The 18,376-nt window shown below is 40.9% G+C and overlaps 1 long non-coding RNA gene across 1 annotated transcript in view; it reads left to right on the top strand.

Moving 5' to 3' along the window:
* Positions 1-9,131, top strand: part of LOC132515812 (uncharacterized) — a 110,595-nt gene extending 101,464 nt beyond the window's left edge. Inside the window, exon 4 of the long non-coding RNA XR_009539194.1 lies at positions 9,005-9,131. This is a non-coding gene — a long non-coding RNA (uncharacterized LOC132515812). The remainder of the gene's footprint in view (positions 1-9,004) is intronic.
* The last annotated feature ends 9,245 nt before the right edge of the window (positions 9,132-18,376 follow it).

Below are 18,376 nucleotides of genomic sequence, written 5' to 3'. Positions count from 1 at the left end.
CCACAGCATCTCCAAGGGTGGTGGGAACACTGAGTTTGTGCCAGCCGCTTCCTGGTTCAGCCTTGGTGTCCCCTCTGTTTTCTGATGCACTAGAAGGGCAAATCACAACTTGTGGATGTTACAGCACTGGGTACCCACCTCTCTGCTGGTACTTCACATATTTTAGCTCAGTGAATCCTCACATGTAAAGGTGGTAGATAATATCGCATCCATGTACATATTAAAAAAGTAAACCTTAGGGCTTCCCTGGTGGCTCAGTGGTTGAGAGTCCGCCTGCCGATGTAGGGGACATGGGTTCGTGCCCCGGTCCGGGAAGATCCCACATGCTGTGGAGTGGCTGGGCCCATGAGCCATGGCCGCTGAGCCTGTGCGTCCGGAGTCTGTGCTCTGCAACGGCAGAGGCCACAGCAGTGAGAGGCCCGCGTACTGCAAAAAAAAAAAAAAAAAGTAAACCTCATAGAACATTTTGCCTCCACAGCCTATTTATTTTGGATAAGGAATATATTGACCTTTGGAGCTCCCATTTCTGGGCTCCAAACCTTTGCATTAAGAATAGCTCTGTCTTGTCACAGAGAGGTGGAACCCTTTGAAACAAAATTGCTGAATAACTTAGAAATGGCACTACGTTTCACTTACATCAAGCAAAATCCAAGAAAACAAAAGTTTGAAACAACAGAAGAGTTTGCATAGGAACAAAGAAAAATATTTCCCTTCCTCCTCCAGACAGAGGCCACATCATCTTTGTCACTATATCCCCAGTGCCTAGCATAGAGAGAAAATCTAGATGGTTCTCTGGGGACATATGAATTCATACGGTAGCCTTGGGTACATGCATTATACACTCCAGACTGGAAGCTTCCTCAAAAGTCACTTTGGATCAGACACCCTGCTTCCAAGCAGGGTCACATCCAAAGTAAGCCCCAAAAGGATCTGGCCTACCTACCTCCCTGAGGCGTAGAAAGCATTACAGATGGACAGTAAGGACAACAAAGGTGTAAGATAAAATAAACTTGATCTACATTGCCCACTTGCCTTCTTCTCTAGTCCTTCCTCCCTCCCTCCCTCCCTTCCTTCCCCCTTTCTTTCTTTCCTCCTTTCTTTCCTCCTTTCTTTCCTCCTTTCTTTCCTGCTTTCTTTCTTTCTTTCTTTCTTTCTTTCTTTCTTTCTTTCTTTCTTTCTTTCTTTCTTTCTTTCTTTCTTTCTTTCCTTCCTTCCTTCTTTCTTTCTTTCTTTCTTTCTTTCTTTCTTTCTCTCTCTCTCTCTCTCTCTCTCTCTCTCTCTTTCTTTCTTTCTCTTTCTTACTTTCTTCTTTTTTGTTAAAAAACAGTGATCTGTTGGTGGGAAAATTCCTGGATGTTTCCACAAGCAGATGGTAATGTTCTCTTATTCTCATGTTATAGGAACCAGACAGAGAAGGGGGAGGTGGAAAAGGGAATGATAGAATCAGAATTAGACAAAGCACATCTGGCCAATCAGTAATCCTCTGGTTCTAATGACTTTTTTTTTAACACATTTAAACATTTTTTAAATATTCTTTTCCATCATGGTTTATCACAGGATCTGAATATAGTTCCCTGTGTTATACAGTAGGACCTTGTTTATCCGTTCTAATGACTCTTGAGAACTACAGTATTTGCAAGAATTATTTAACATTATCATTATACTATCATTACAATCAAGGAGTAGGCCAGTAAGAGATTTCATCTTCACTCTTTCTTTCAACAAATGTTTGGTCAGTGCTGAGTATATCAGGCTTTGGGCTAGTTGCATGTTTTACAGAGATGAACAAACCAGAGTCCTTGCTGTCAGCTAGTTCGTAATCAAGACAACCCTGACAGCAATGACCACGTGGACTCGTCACTGCTGGGACAGCGGCACACCCAGGATGCTGGGGAAGCCTTGGCGCGTCGTCAGAACAGGTCCCAAGACCAGATGACACTAGAGCTGTGTCTAGAAAGAGCAGTAGGATTTAGACACAGGCAAAGAAACATAGGAAGTGATTCAAGGCAGGAGTAAAATTGAAATTGAAGTATGAAAACACCTGAGCTGTTTGGGAACCAGAGTTAGTTGGTACCTCTAGAATCTGAGATGGAGCTGAGGATCAGTAATTGAGGCTGAAGAAGCCACAGGGGCAGATCAAGAAAGACTCTAGCTCTCATGATTGGACATTAATATGAAGGCAGCAGAGAACCATGGAAGGATTTCCAACCAGAAATGAAAAGGTCATATTAGCACTTTTGGAAGTTCACTTGAGAAGCAACGTGATACACAGACTTGTGAGTCATGAAATAAGACTGGAGACAAAGAGACTAGTTAGCAAAGGGTGGCAAGAAACCAGGTGAGAAATTACTCAGGGCCTAAACCAAGGACCGTCAGTGAGGATGGAGAAGAGGAGGCCAACTGGCCAGTTGGGTGTGAACAATGAATGGAGAAGGAGATTCCATAGAGAACTCCAGGGCTTCTGGCTTGACTTACCTGGTGGATATTGATATCATACAACAGACAATGTAGGCAAAGGGCACTTTTTGAGGAGGAAGATGATATGGGCAATGTTGGATAGGTTGAGCTTGACGTGTCCGGCTGGCAGTTGGATAGCCATACCCGGAGCTCAGGAATACGGTCTATACTGGAGATACGAATCAGCATATGGGTGATCACTGAAGCTGTAGGCTTAAGTTCTACTAGATCAATAGCTTACAGACAGTTTTTCTGTAGCCCACAGTAGAAATACATTTAATATCACAATCCTATGGACACATACACACACATATAAAAATTCACTGAACAATATATACTGTTGCAAAATGTGATGGACTCAAATAATTTTCCCTTTTATGCCATTTTTTTAAAAATGCAGTTCAGATGCATACTAACAGGATGCAACCTTTAATTTAAAACACCTTGACCTACACTGTAAGCTTCTTGTGGCAGGGACCACATCTTACACAATTTGGATTCCCCAAAGTATCCATTATAATGCCTTTCACATAATTAATTTTTGTGGAAGGAAGGGAGGAAGGGAGGAAGGGAGGAAGGAAGGAAGGAAGGAAGGAAGGAAGGAAGGAAGGAAGGAAGGAAGGGAGGGAAAGGAAGGGAAAGGAAGAAGGAAGGAAGGGTTTTCTAACAATTTTCTCCAAAATTATAATGACATCTTGACTCCTCAATTCTCTTGAACTTTTATATATAGTTTCTATTTTTATCACACATTTCCAAGATGAATCAAGAATGAATCATTAGGGTTCCCTGGCTGTCCAGTGGTTAGAACTCAGTGCTTTCACTGCCATCGCCCTGGGTTCAATCCCTTGTTGGGGAACTAAGACCCAGAAGCAGGGTGACCAAAAAAAAAAAACCCATTAGTGCCTGAGGTGAGATCTGATGGTTTGCCTTTTCTCCCCACTGTGCCCCCAATACCAACTCCCTAAACCAACCAAGTATTACAGGCATAGTGTTTTAAGCTGGACTGAACTGGCCAAGCAATATGCTTATGTGTCAAGGCTGCAGCTCTTTCTTTCTATGCAAAGATTGTCATGTTCTGTTCCACATGACCCCATCACAGCTGCCTGGACCAGAGGAAGATGGCAGTGGCAACCAACACACACTTAAAGAAGAGGAAGTAGAAAGCAAGAGAAAGCAGAAGCTGTGAGCAAGCGGAAGACAAGAGGAAGAGAGGACAAGACAGGTTGCAAAAATTAGTTGGTAGGAACAGGAGCAATTGAAGAAGAAGCAGACTAGTTGAGAAACCATAACAACAAAGAGCTAGAAAAGTGCACTGTGGCCAAGTTCCGCTCAGAGGGACAAGATACCAAATTAAACTGTGATGAATCCTGAGTTACCTTCCACTCCTCTTAGTACATTTCAGGCTCTGTGACAGCTGGCTTTTCATAGATTCCTCTAGCTCCACGAGGCCTGGTTGTCATAAATAAAATTTCTCTCTCCCTTACTTTCTATGAATTTTTTAAATTCTTAAGTTATGGAAAATTTGCAAGAATAATATGGAGAACTCACATACTTTTTACACAGATTCATCAATTTTTAACATTTTGCCACATTTCCTTTGTGTCTCATTTTTTTCTGAAGCATTTGAGAATAGGATGTGTATATCATACTCCTTTGCCTCAGTATTTCAGTGAGTATTGCCTTAGAACAAAGATATTTTCTTCTACAACCACAGGCATCAAATTCAGGAAATTTTACACTAATGTAATACTTTAATTTAAAAGTCCGTGTTTCGGGCTTCCCTGGTGGCGCAGTGGTTGAGAGTCCGCCTGCCGATGCAGGGGACACGGGTTCGTGCCCCGGTCCGGGAGGATCCCACATGCCGCAGAGGGGCTGGGCCCGTGAGCCATGGCCGCTGGGCCTGCGCGTCCGGAGCCTGTGCCCCGCAGCGGGAGAGGCCACAACAGTGAGAGGCCCGCGTACCGCAAAAAAGAAAAGAAAAAAAAAGTCCGTGTTTCTACGCCAGTGTTCATTGCAGCATTATTTACAATAGCCAAAAGGGGGACTTTCCTGGTGGTCCAGTGGTTAAGAATCTGTCTTCCAATGCAGGGGATGTGGGTTTGATCCCTGGTCGGGGACTAAGATCCCACATGCCGCGGGGCAACTAAGCCCACGCGCCACAGCTAGAGAAGCCTGCACACCACAACGAAGAGCCCGCGCACTGCAATGAAGACCCAGTGCAGCCAAAAAAAACAAAACAAAACAAACCAATAGCCAAAAGGTAGGGACAAACCTAATGTCCATCTAGAGATGAATGGACAAAGAAAATGTGGTATGTGCGTGCAGTGGAATATTATTCAGCCATAGAAAGGAATGATATTCTAATTTATGCTACAACATGGATGAACCTAGAAAACACTATGCTAAGTGAAATAAGCCAGACACAAAAGGACAAGTGTTGTGTGATTCCACTTATATGAGGTACCTAGAAGAGGCACATTCACAGAGACAGGAAGTAGAATGGTGGTTAACAGAGGCTGGGAGAAGGATAAAATGGGCAGCCACTATTTATTGGGTACAGCGTTTCTGTTTGGAAAGATGGAAACATTCTGGAGATGGATAGTGACGATGGTTGTACAACGTAGTGAACGCACTTAACGCCACTGAACTATACACCTAAAAATAGTTTAAATGGTAATTTTCTGTTATATTTTGCCACAATTTTTTTTTAAATTTCAAATTCTGTGGCTTGTCCCAATAATGTCTTTTATAGCATTGTTCCTCCAGTCCAGGATCACGCATTTCACACGTTGCGTTTAACTATTGTGTCTCCTCATGAGGGTGACTGATTCATTCCCGTTTGCCTGGACTTTTCCGATTTTATCACAGAAAGTCCTGTGTCCTGGGAAACCACTCAGTCCCAGACAAACAGGGCCGGTTGGTCACCCCACTCTTTAGTCTCCTTTGATCTGTAACAGTTCCTTAGACTTTTGCCTTTCATTGCCATTTTTAAAGAAATTGGTTCAGTTATTTTATAGAATATTCCCCCATTTTATTTTACCTAATGTTTTCCCAGGTTATGCCTTTCCAGCTAGGGTACCACATTAGTAATGTTGCATGCTTGCAGAGTAGCTCAGTTAGAGGCACAAGCGTCCCTTTGCCCCACATCGGTATCTTAATTTTGATCATGGTCAAGGTGCAGTCCAATTGCACAATCACGTACTTACTACTTTCCTCCCTGTACATTTTTTTTCTTCCAGTTTTATTGAGCTATAATTGACATAGAGCATTGTATAAACTGAGCTATACTTGACGTAGAGCACAACGATTTGACTTACATACATCATGAAATGATGACCACTATAAGTTTAATGACCATCCATCATCTCATATAGGCACAACATTAAAGAAATAGAAAAAGTATATGTTTTCCTTGTGATGAGAACTCTTAGGATTTACTCTCTTAACAGCTTTCATGTGTAACATACAGCAGTGTTCATTATATTTATCATGTTGTACATGACATCCCTAGGATTTATTTATCTTACATCTGGGAGTTTGTACCTTTTGACTGCCTTCATCCAATTCCACTCCCAACCTCCCCCGCCTTTGGTAACCAGAAATCTTATCTCTCTTTTTATGAGTCTATGTTTGTTTTTGACGTATAATTGACCTACAACACTATGTTAGTTCCTGAGACACAGCATAGTGTATTTCTATACATTTTTCTATTCTAGGTATTTCTATATATTTCAAAGTGATCGCCATGATAAGGCTACTTACCATCCTCCCAACATATTTTTAAAATAAATGTTTATTATAGTATATAAGTGTTCCTCACAACCTGAAAGAACCTGGGCAGAAGCTAAACATTTCATAGGAAACCTCTGACAGCATCCTTGCACTTGACAGAAGCAAGCATTTCAGGATCCCCTTTCCACTGTCATCATGGGGCACAATAAACCACTTTATTCCTCACCCCTTCCCTCTTTGGCCCTTATAAGTTTTTGAGGAGAAAGACTTTTCAAAATGCAAATGCTTCTATACAACCCCCTCTTTTTAAAAAACTCCTCACATGACTGGTGAAGAATGCATGTCTTCCTGTTTGAATTCTGTGCCTTGACTCTTATTCTCAAAGGTAAGGGTGTTTTCTTGGGAAAAGCACACTATTTAGGTGTAGCCGAGACCTCCACCCTTTTTTATTGACAGGCCCAACTGCCTTCAGGGTTTGTTGTATATTTAGTAAGTGATCGGCTCAAATGAACACATCTTCTTTATTAATTACCCAGTCAGGTAACCAATGAACCCTCCAAAAGTACTAGCAGTCATCAGAGGCGAGGCTTTGTGGGGAAAGAGGTGGATGAGCAAAGGTCTCAGAGCTGTTTGAAGGGCAAGAAGCCTTCAGATGCTGGGAGCACTGTGACCTGGAATTCAACCATAACCCTTATCACAAGCCAACATGTCACAGAGTCCATTTAATTATTATGTTTTCTGTTAGTTCTCTACCTCTCTGTGCTAAAATGAAGAAATCCCCCTGCAGCCAGGGATCTTTATTTTGTTCACAGACAGCAGTGCCTGTTCCATAGCATGCATTCAATTAAAATCTATGGAATGAATGAATGAACTTGTTCATGAATGTAATTAAGGTAATAATGCCACTGACTTGTACACCTAAAAATGGTTAAAATAGTAAATTTTACGCTGTGTATAACTCAAAAATAGGTAAAAAAAAAAAAAGTCATCTGACATGGGTAGTCTTGGATTGCTCATGTACAGTTGACCTTGAACAGCACGGGTTTGAACTGTTCGGATCCACTTATAAGCAGATTTTTTTTTTGCTAGAACTACTACAGTGCTACCTGATCTTCAGTTGGTTGAATCCGTGGATTCTGAACTGTGGATATGGAGGGCCTTATAGATGGATTTTCAACTGCAAGGAGGGTCAGCACCCCTAACCCCCTTCCCAGCCCCCCACATTGTTCAAGGCTCAACTGTATTTGAAATTACCTCAGTGGATCTGCTCTACTAAGGAATCAACCCAGACTAGTTCTTCTAGTTCTTCTTTCTTTCCAAGAAATGATGGAGGATCAGTCAGTTTCAAAGCCCCTTGACACAAGTTTTAAGTTTTCAGTTTTACTGGGGGGCTTGGATGTGGGGGACAAAGAAGAGCAGCTCCTTTTTGGTTTCAATCTTTCCTGCCATCCTTCCTCCTAACACGCACCTCACTCTCACTCCACCAGAGATTTGGAGAGTGAAGTCCTCGAACCCTAAAATTAATGATAGAATAGTTTTGTTTTCCACATTTCCCACAGGGAAAGGGAGGAATTCAAATTCAAATTCAAATATGAATTTGCATTTTCTGCCAGTATTCCTGGTCAGCCACCTTCAGCTGAGTACTTAGGTGCTGTGGCAACAGGGAACTTAGAAACTGCCCCATTGGATAGCATTGCATTTGCTTTTTCTGTTCTCAGATCCTTCTCCCCCAGTGATGAAGAGCCCATGCTTGCCAGCAATGAAGTCTAAAAAGCACAGAAACAAGAATTACAGCTCAGGGAAGTTTTGTGAGGTAGAATGGACAGGAGAAGATGGACCTACATTAATCATCCACTCTAGGGAGTTTTCTGCTTTAGTGTTCACAGAACGCTTTATGATCTGCAGAAAAATGTGCAGGCTCTGCAAAACAGAACATGCAAATGGCTCCTGGTGAAATCATGAAGGATCAAAGCTATTTTCTCTTTGCCCTTCAAACTATCTACTTTGCTTTTTAAATATTTGAATGCTTTCGTACAAGTTGTGACTATGACACAAGTTTAAATATCCCATGCCCTTTCTGAAAAGATCCTGACGTAGAAAACCCTTCACCCCAACTCTGACCCTTCTTTGAGGTTGGGGAGGAAAAGAGAGACTTAAAGGGATGCTCATTAATACAAAGCTTCGAAAATATATTGGGTGTTCAATTAAAAATATTCTATTGAATTTAATACCTAAGTCAATGAGCTACTATAACTGAGGAAATAGTAACAAAAGAGATTTTGCAAAAGGCAGAAATGATGAGTGCCAAGTCCCATCATTCACAAATTTTCTGCAATCTATGCAAATGCAGATTCAGATGAAGAAGCAATGAACAGATTTTGGACAACTACTTTGTACTATTTTAAGTCTTTTTACACATTTTATTTCACTTAACTTACAGCCATATCTACATGTATCTACATAGATTAGGAAATCATGGCTCTTTTCTTGAGGCAAATGATTTGGCTCTCAGTTAAGAAATTTTCTCTCTCTTCTTCACTCCCCTTTTTTCTTCTTTTTTGAATTATAGAAACAAAAGACGATTCTTACTTTATCTTAATGCTATGCTTCTAAGACTCAGACATATTTTTCAGGATTCTAACAAATAGAAAAAGTATGTTTTTGTTATAAGGTTAATTATATCAAATTCTAAGGTTAATTATATCAAACTCTAAGCCAATATTTTTAATAACGGTATTTTATTATAACTATTCATTTTAGTTAGAATGTCACTACTGTATTTAGTTTAATTGTACGTTTTGATTCTGAATTGCAGTAAAAATGCTGGGTTTGAGCTAAAACTGTCACGGAAGTGGGCAGGAAAGTTGCAAAGAAAGGATGAGAATTATTCACTTGGAATCAGGCTCTCAGAAGAATGGAATATTCGACTCGTCCCTCACTCCTAACAAGTTCAAGGCACATTTTCCAACTCTCTTTTTTTTTTTAACTGTCATTTCTTAATTTTCAACAGTTAGCTATTAACCTACCTTTGCTTGTTTGTTTGTTGAACATTTATTTATTTATTTGGTTGCATCAGGTCTTTGTTGTGGCAGGTGGGCTCCTTAGTCGCAGCTCACCGGCTCCTTAGTGGTGGCATGTGAACTCTTAGTTGCGGCATGCATGTGGGATCTAGTTCCCGGACCAGGGATCGAACCCAGGCCCCCTGCATTGGGAGCGTGAAGTCTTAACCACTGCGCCGCCAGGGAAGTCCCTCCAACTCTCATTTTTGGTAAGAAGTGTCAATGAGCACAGTGACTATATGCAAGTTATTCCACAACATAAACTTGATTGATGTTAGTAGTGTATCATTGACAATTTTCATTCTAAGCAAGACAATTTAGCAAAAAAAAATGTAGATAAGGGTAATTTAAAAAGCATCATACTAAATAACACATAGGTTACTGCTATATGGCTTATTCAATAATACAACCCCACTCAAAAATTTATATACACTCCCCTCTGCGTAGAGACTATTATGTTATTGCAGTTCCCACTCCAGTGAACACAATAAATAACTGCTGAGTTGTTAGAAGTTATTGATCAGTACCCATGGAGGTATAGATAAATAGATAAGTTTCAGGAGAAGATAGATGATCCTGTGTATATGAGCTGTAAGAAATAGGAATTTATTAGAGAATGCGAGATCTGAAGCATGAATATCTGAATTTCAAGAATCTGTTCTAACACTTAGAAATTGCATGACCTTGAGGAAGTTCATTTTCAACTGTAAAACAAGGAGAAAAATATTACTTGCCTTCCAGCAGTGCTATGGTGTTTTGAGAATAAGTGATAAGGAACAACATTTTTTAAAGCTAAAACACCATAGATAAGTTATAATAATAAATACTTTTAGCAAGATTCGGATTTTAGTTTCCATTTAAATTTTTTTATTTAAAAATCAGTTTCCAAATGCTCGTTTTAAAAATCAGAAAAACAAATATAAGGGGAAAAAAATATCCATAGTCCTGCCATCCTTCTTCACCTTCAAGTCTTTACTCAGCTATCACTCTCTCAGTGAAGCTTTTCAGGACATTGGGTTTAAAACCGTTGCACAACCACCTCCACACCCACAAACACCAGGCACTCCCTGACTATAGCATTTCAGGCCACGTGACCTACTATTTAATTCATTTATTTGTGTATTGTCTATATCCCTCAGGAATTTGAGCTCCATGAGGTCAAGGACCTTTTTCATTTTGTTCACTGTTGTCTCCCATTGTAGTATCTAGTCCCTGTTCCTTGTCAGCATTCAATAAATATTTGTTAAATAAATCAACAAATCCAAACACAAGTACTATGAACACTTAGATGTGTTTCTTCTAGTGTTTTGTTTGTTTGTTTTGGGGTTTTTTTTGCGGCACGCGGGCCTCTCACCGCTGTGGCCCCTCCCGCTGCAGAGCAAAGGCTTCGGATGCGCAGGCTCAGCGTCCATGGCTCACGGGCCCAGCCGCTCCGCGGCATGTGGGATCTTCCCGGACCGGGGCACGGACCCGTGTCCTCTGCATCGGCAGGCGGACCCTCAACCACAGCGCCACCAGGGAAGCCCTCTTCTAGTGTTTTTAAATTTTAAATGCAGTGAGTGTTATTTTTAACATAAAGAATATAAGTAACATTTATTGAATGCCAGACATTGTGCTAAGGGTTTTACCTACTATTTTTTAATTTAATATGTCAACAACCCTGAGAGATATTATCCCTGATTTACAGATGAAAAAACCAAAGGCTATAAGTGTTAGGCAATGTTGCTCATCGTCATGCTTCTAGTAAATTGAAACTGGATTCAAATCAAAGTGTATGAGTCTAAAGTTTGTGCAATTTCACTACATCATTGTGCTCTATAGTTGTGCTCTTGCAGTGTATTTATTTGTATCCATTTTTTTCACTTTGTTTTACGTCTAGGTATTTCCTCATGTTATCACATTTTATTTCCTACTTTATGGCCAAAGCTAACTGTGCATATGAGGATCATACTAGAGAGAGCAGTAATATGCATTGGCTGAAGGCCATAAATATCTATCCTTAAGTGTTTAGTTCTGAGCTTTCCTAAAAAATCATATTTAATATAAGCTCTGTGTTTTTGCCCAGAGGCCCCTCCCTACTCCTGTCTACTTACTCACATTTGTATTAGTTGGGATTTCTGGACTCAATCTAGCTGCTCAAGCATTTTGTTCTTTAGGGGGGTGATTTATGAGAGAACACTGGATTGGCTCACAGATTTGAAGCTGAACAGTTAAGCCTTGAAAGGATGTGTCAGCTGGACCCTGGCCACCAGGGCTCTCTACTCATCTCCTGCCTCTAGCGTCATGCTCTCAGACCAGTTCCTCTGTGGGAGTAGAAGACATAGCTGCCTTGGACGTACATCCTTGCAGCTTTCTGACCAAAGGGAAAAGGAATATCTTTCTCCAGCTCAAGTTTGAAAAACATTGATAAAAAGACACTGATTGAACTGGCTGGGACCTTGTGCTTATCCAGGGACAGATCAGTGTGCCGAGAGGAATGGAGAACAGTGACTGACTCAGCTTGGGCCATGTGCCTTTCTGCTGAAGCACTTCACAGGTAGTAGCTCCCACGTGATTTTAAGGAGCATTCCCCCCCCCCAAAAGAAATGTCTGTTCTGGACAGACAAAATATTAAATGTTCCACTGTAGGACCAGATCAAACTCTGCCATCTTCTTTAACCACTTCAGGCCTCATTCACTCATTATGAAGAAAGATTCATGGAGCACCTATCACATGGTAGGCACTGCTAGGTTCATTCAATCAGTCAACAATGTTTGTTCAGAGCCTCCTGTGCCAGGCACCCTGCTAAGTTTCTGGGGACACAACAGTGAGGAAGAGAGGTAGGTCTCTACCCTCTAGAACTTATACCCTATGGGCACGACAGTCAATAAACAAGTAGCTAAATGACACAATCATGGATTGTGAGAAGTCATAAAGAGGGTGCTATAATAAGAAGGTAATAGGGGTAGGCATGGGGAAGGGTGTTTGAAGAGCTGATAATAGAAGAATTACCCAACCCACCATGTCTTCTTTATGAATCTCTCACAGAGGCTAAGCACATGAAGGTTTGCTAAATTGAAAGGGAAACTAGAAAAAGGAATGTCCAGCTTAGGGTAAAAATAAAGGATATTTTTTGAAAATTAAGAACTGCTGGTTAAAGGAGGTCATACTCCCTTAGGAGTTTTGGGAAAAACACATCATTTAGCAGTCATTAAGAAAAAATGTGTGACCCTAGGAACTGCAAAGTTCACAAGGCTTCAATACACATTTCAAAACAAGCCCAAGAAATAACAATCAAATGTGTCATTGCTATACAACTCATTCAAAAACAAATCCACAACAAAAGGAAAAAAAAATAAGGCTGTTTTGCAGTTCACATACCTAAGCATCAAAGAACTTAAAGACTCCTCTGAAAACCCAAATGGCATGTTTATTTCTTTACAATGATTTCCCCTCCCCCCATACGTTTCTTTGTTTCTATGTGCAACAAATATGTAAAGAGGATTAAAATTTGTATTTTGAGATTGCTCTCAATATAATTTCACACCACATAGTGTCATGAACTTGCCCTCACTATACACACGTAAACATGCTTACATGCTTAAAGGCAGCATCATATGGAAAGGGCATGGGTTTATAGTCAGAAAGAACTAGGCCCCAGTTCTAAGTGGTTCTACCACATATTAGCTGTGTGACTTTGGTTACTTAACCTTTCCAGACCTCATTTCTCATCTGTAAAATGGAGATAATAATAACTTCAGAGGGTTGTTCTGAAATTTTTATTAAATGAGATGTACTGAACAGTAAGCAGTATGTGAAGCAGAGTAGGCATTCAATAGATGGTATTTATTTTTTTAAGATTCAGTTTATTACCAGGTCTGGACAAGACACAATCTCATTTTGACTAACTACTCTTGTATTCTATGAAAGAGCAAATTTAGTGTATATTATTTGTTTGCTAGTGATTAGGACCACACCAGAAATATTAGATGACAGCTCAGCGGCCATGGCTCACGGGCCCAGCCGCTCCGCGGCATGTGGGATCTTCTCGAACCGGGGCACGAACCCATGTCCCCTGCATCGGCAGGCGGACTCTCAACCACTGCGCCACCAGGGAAGCCCAACTCTAATCTTAAGAAAGGTTTTCATTCAACAGTTCATAGAGATTATCTCTAAAGAGTAGAAATGGAAAAAGATGAGTGGCAGGGAAGGGAAAGGAAAGAAGGAGGGAGATTTTTACATTTCATTCCCTTAAATTTAGTCAAAATCTGCCACTCTGCAAGGATACCCATCAATTCTAGAATTACACAGAATAAATCTAATGCTGCCTCCAAACAATGCTTTCAGATCTTCAAAGACAACTACTTTGTTCTTTTTATGTCTCTTTTCCTCAGGCTGAGGATCCCTATTCCTTTAAATGTTCATCATGTGATGAAGCACTTACCTTTGTTGGTTACTTCTGGAACATCCATTTCCTCTTCCCTTTTCCCACCAGCCCTGATTTCCAAGTGGGACTCCCTGACTTCCTCCCTGCTCCAAGGGTAGAGGATAAGGCCAGGGCTAACATTCCAATCTCCTGGCCACAGTGATGGCAGCAGGGGTGGGCACTTGACTTAAGCCAGTCCAGTTAGAGTAAATCTCAGGACTTTAGCAAATTGGTTCTGAGGTGTGGGATGAGGGTGAGGATGCATGGAGCCTTGAGAGTTATTGATGTCTGTCTTAGACCATGAAGGGAAGAGCCTACTTGAAAATGGTGCCAATATCCAAAAAACAGGTGGAGAGAAAATCTGAGTCGTGGTTGCATCATGTGAACCTACAGCAAAGCCTTGTCTGAAGGCAATTCTGGTTCAGAATTATGTGGTTTCAGTTTACATGAGTCAAATTCTCCTTTTTGCTTAGCCCAGTTTGGTGCTAGTGTTTTGTTACTTGCAACTAAAAATATCCTGACTGATACACATGAGATGGTGTTCTTATGGTTGCCTTCCCTTGGACAAACTCCAGTTTGTCAATGACCCTCTTACCAGAGTCCCAGAATAAAACCTATTATTCTAGATGGAGACTGACTAGTGCAGGTCACAGAGGGCCTCTCATGAGACTGGATTAGAATGTAGTGTTGTTATAACTCAACCTGAGACTGGCATTAGGATTCTGAGGATCCCAATTCCAATGACTCTCACCAGAAAACTACCTTCTTTCCCAAATAATTTACCAAATTGTAACATAAACCCTAAACACCCAGGACCTTGTAGGAGAAAAGGGAAAAGTATAGTTCAGAATATACTTTCTACCTGTTCCTTCCCTACAGAAAGGCTCAATCCCTTCTGTTTCTGCTTTAGCTTTCAAAATAGAATCACCAACTTCTTCCTTAGTTCAATTTTGTCACATATATGTTAAAAAAACCTGCAGGTTTTCAAATACAATTACTATACATAAATACTGTGTAAAAAAGTAACATTTTTCTAAGCAAAGTGACCACAGTGTTTTGCAAGCATGTGGAATGATTGCTCCCTACCTACAATGAGGTAGTAGCATCAGGGAGGTTTCATCTGAGGAAGGAGACAGCTGACTAGTCCCCAAGAGGCCTCTGAGGTGATATTTCCTTGGTAACTACACAAAGATCCAGATTCTGGACCTCAGTTGGGAAAGTCCACAAACTAGATTTTCTGAGTGTATCCCCAGAGTTGCAGACTCAGTGAAATACTCATATGAGAAGGACCCGTAAACCAGCATACTAATGCATTAATTTTTAAATGGAGATGACCCTTCTGGGCAGGAAACAGATGACCTTTGTCTCATTCAGAAAACCATACCCCCTTTCCTGAGGACAGATACCTGGAAAGTTGGATTAGTAATCAAGATAATTGCTGGGTGAGCATGAAATTAAGAGAAGTTGATTGTCTTGAGGACTTTTTCACCCAGGTCATGATTGTCCCTGATCAAATATATCCTTACATGTAGGGACTATGGCATGGGTCCACGTTGCCAAATTGTTCTTTGCAGAATGACAATAGCTAATATTTATACCTGGTGCTTACCATGTGGTCAATCGCTATTCCAGACATCTTACCTATGAACTAACTTAATCTTTATAATGAAACTTTGAGATTTTTGTTATTAGTTTCATTTTACAGATGGCAACACTGAGTCACAACAGGGTGAATCATTTGCTAAAAGTTGCATCATTAACTAGGTGGTAAAGCTGGATTCCTAGACTGCCCAGCTCCAAAGTCCATGCTTGAAATTGCTGTGCTGCACTGCCTCTTGAACAATATGTTCTTTTATGCTGCACACCCATCTCTGTTGCTGCATCCTACATGCTACGTGGGTTAGTTCATATCCTATTTGACACCATTTTCTATAAACCTGATTCCTTATAATGCTGTGTCTCTGAAATCTTTTTCTTAAAAAGTATATATGTATGTATATATAGACATATGTATATAGAGAAGTTTTAAAGAAAAAGAGTATATACCATATATGCATGTGTATGTGTATAAAATCCTTACTGCTGCCTCCGTATATACCAACAAATATGAGCAAAACCATGCTCGTATGGGCTGTTGGCCAGGATGCGAACTTTGTTATATTGAACTAGACAGCGTGATGATAGCTGTTAAAATAGCATTCTGCCTATACTTAATCCTTCTCCAAAAAAGGAAATATTTGGTTTCAGGGCGGTATTTAGTAGTTATAGCAAGTAATACTAGAAAGGAATGGGAGCATGCATTGGCCTCATGTTAGAAAGTGATGCTACAGTCAGACGCAGCTGCTCCTGGACAAGGCTGGAGGCAGCACACCCTCGGTCACGCACTCTGCATCGCCACAAAAGGCCCTGGTTAGGGCTGGATTTTACTAAGCTAGTCACATCCTTGTTTCACAGGGATTTTTGAAAAGCTGCTATAATTTTAAGGAGGAGTCCCTTGTTACTTTCTTTTTTAAAATCTAATGTTTTAAAACATAGATTAAAAATTCACATGATTCCAAAACCTAAATGTACAAAAGGTTATACAGGAAAAAAGAAATGTCTCTCTTACACCTAAAGCCCCAAAACTTGGTTCCCCTCCTGGGAGGCAATTATCAGTTCTTTATTTATCTTTCCAGAGGTATTCTATTATCATTTTCTTTTACGGTCACATTTTCCCCTAGTGATATGTGTCTGAGACTTTTTATCTTGTTTTGCCATGCTTCCCTCAATTTCTTTCCTGTATGTTTTTGAAGAAGACCAGGTCGACCTTCCCCGGGGACCTTCTTCAAATGCCAGCTTCCCACTGGTGGATATTGGTTTTATCCTCTTTCCAACTCCAATTTCTGCTCTGGCTAAAAGTTAGCTTGTATGTGACAGCTGGTGGTCCCAGGCACCTTCTGATGAATGATGGATGGGACCAGGAGCAACCCTTCCCTAATATCATTAATTGCGAGATTTTTGCGAGCTCAAAATTCTAAGAAATGACAGTTGCCTCCAACTGTTACCAGCTATTAATTTGGCTGAAGTGGTGGGGATCTGACTCCCCTTCAGCAAACAATCTGGGACAGTGGTTGGCTCATGATATATCTTCCTTTACAGCCTCTGTGACACTCAATTCTGAATTTCTTAAGCCTAAAAATAGTATCCTAAACCTATTCCAGAGTCCCCACATCTACCACTGACCATGTAACCTTGCAGGAGTAACTTCCCTTGGTCCTGGGTTCCCCATCTGTACAATAAGGGGACTAGGTGCAATGATCTGCCTGCTTCCAGCCCTAAAAATCTTAAAATATAAGAATGGGTTCAGTTGGTAAATGGTTAATGTCACTTCAGTCCTTTCCTCTTCCCCTCAAATCACCTGAAACTTGAAGGAGTGAAGAATCTGGTCACGATCTTGAAGTAATACCCAATGTGTCCCTGGGCAATTTTAGAGCAACTGCTAAGGGGTTTCTGCTTTTAGCTGCCTTTGCCCTAGAGGGTTTAAGAACTGCTTGTTTCACAGCTGCAAAAAAAATCTTTCCTAATCCCACATACTGGCAAGTAACGTTTCTTTCTCATTTTAAGTTATTATGAAGACAAGTATTAATTTTTTTAAGTGTAGAAAGGCAGTGGGAAAAAGGCAATCCCCCCTTTTTAATCTCACCTGTGTATATCCAGTTAATCTATAATCCTCACCCAATTTGAGAGTTATTTTGAGTCATCAGCGTGACAGTTTTGAGGTATGCTTGTTGAATTAGGTGCTTCTCCCTGAGAAAGGCCAATGAGGCTTTGCGAGTTGGGGTCCATTGGGTGCCATATTTCCATGTTCTGAAACTGAATTCCGTCAGGGACTCTGAGGTGTCAGTTTCTCAGGACCCAGCTACACAAATCAAACTCCCAAGAGTTGGATTTCTACCCAGATTAACAATTTGTCTGTTTGCACTGGGAAACGTACTTTCACTCAGGTCTGCTGTGTATACACCACCTCCCCCATGTAAGGTACCTGGGGATAAATTTTTTTGTCAGAAGATTTGATGAGTATGGCGTTAGTAAAAGATAACATATCTAGACCCTGATAGACAGGGTAAGATAGAAAATTCCTACTCTACAAAAGAGATTCCTAGAATGCAAGTGTCTCATATTTGGCTCACTTACTCACTCAGCAAACATCCCTCAAGCCCCCCAGCAGATATACTGAAGCTATTAAAGCTTAAGTTTCATGGTCCCTCACTTGGGTCTCAAGACCATGGGAGGGGCCTTCCTAATATGTTCATACATTCCTATGTTTTTGCAACAAAAGTAGCTAATTTAAATGCAATCAGTTAAGGCTTCCACCTCTTGGCACTCCTACTTCTCTTCAGTCACACTTCCCCTTGAGTAAGGTGGCGTTGGAATGGTTCAGGTATTTTTGGGGTCTGATAAAAGAGAAGTCGACCGGGGCATTTTGTTTGGGTTTAGTGGCTTACAATCACTTCTGTAAATAGTTAAGTCATTGCTGGTTTTCCAGTGTCAGAACAGCTGCTAGGAATGCTTCTACGGCTTACTGAGCCAGCTTGCCCAGCAATGAGACATGAAGGTCCTGGGCCAGAAGTCACATTACAATATGAGTATGTCCCATTGCATCAAAAGTACATGGCAGGGCTTCCCTGGTGGCACAGTGGTTGAGAGTCCGCCTGCCGATGCAGGGGACACGGGTTCGTGCCC

Source organism: Lagenorhynchus albirostris, chromosome 2, assembly GCF_949774975.1.
Source record: "Lagenorhynchus albirostris chromosome 2, mLagAlb1.1, whole genome shotgun sequence".
Classification (NCBI taxonomy): Eukaryota; Metazoa; Chordata; class Mammalia; order Artiodactyla; family Delphinidae; genus Lagenorhynchus; species Lagenorhynchus albirostris.
This window is presented reverse-complemented; position numbering and strand designations above follow the sequence as displayed.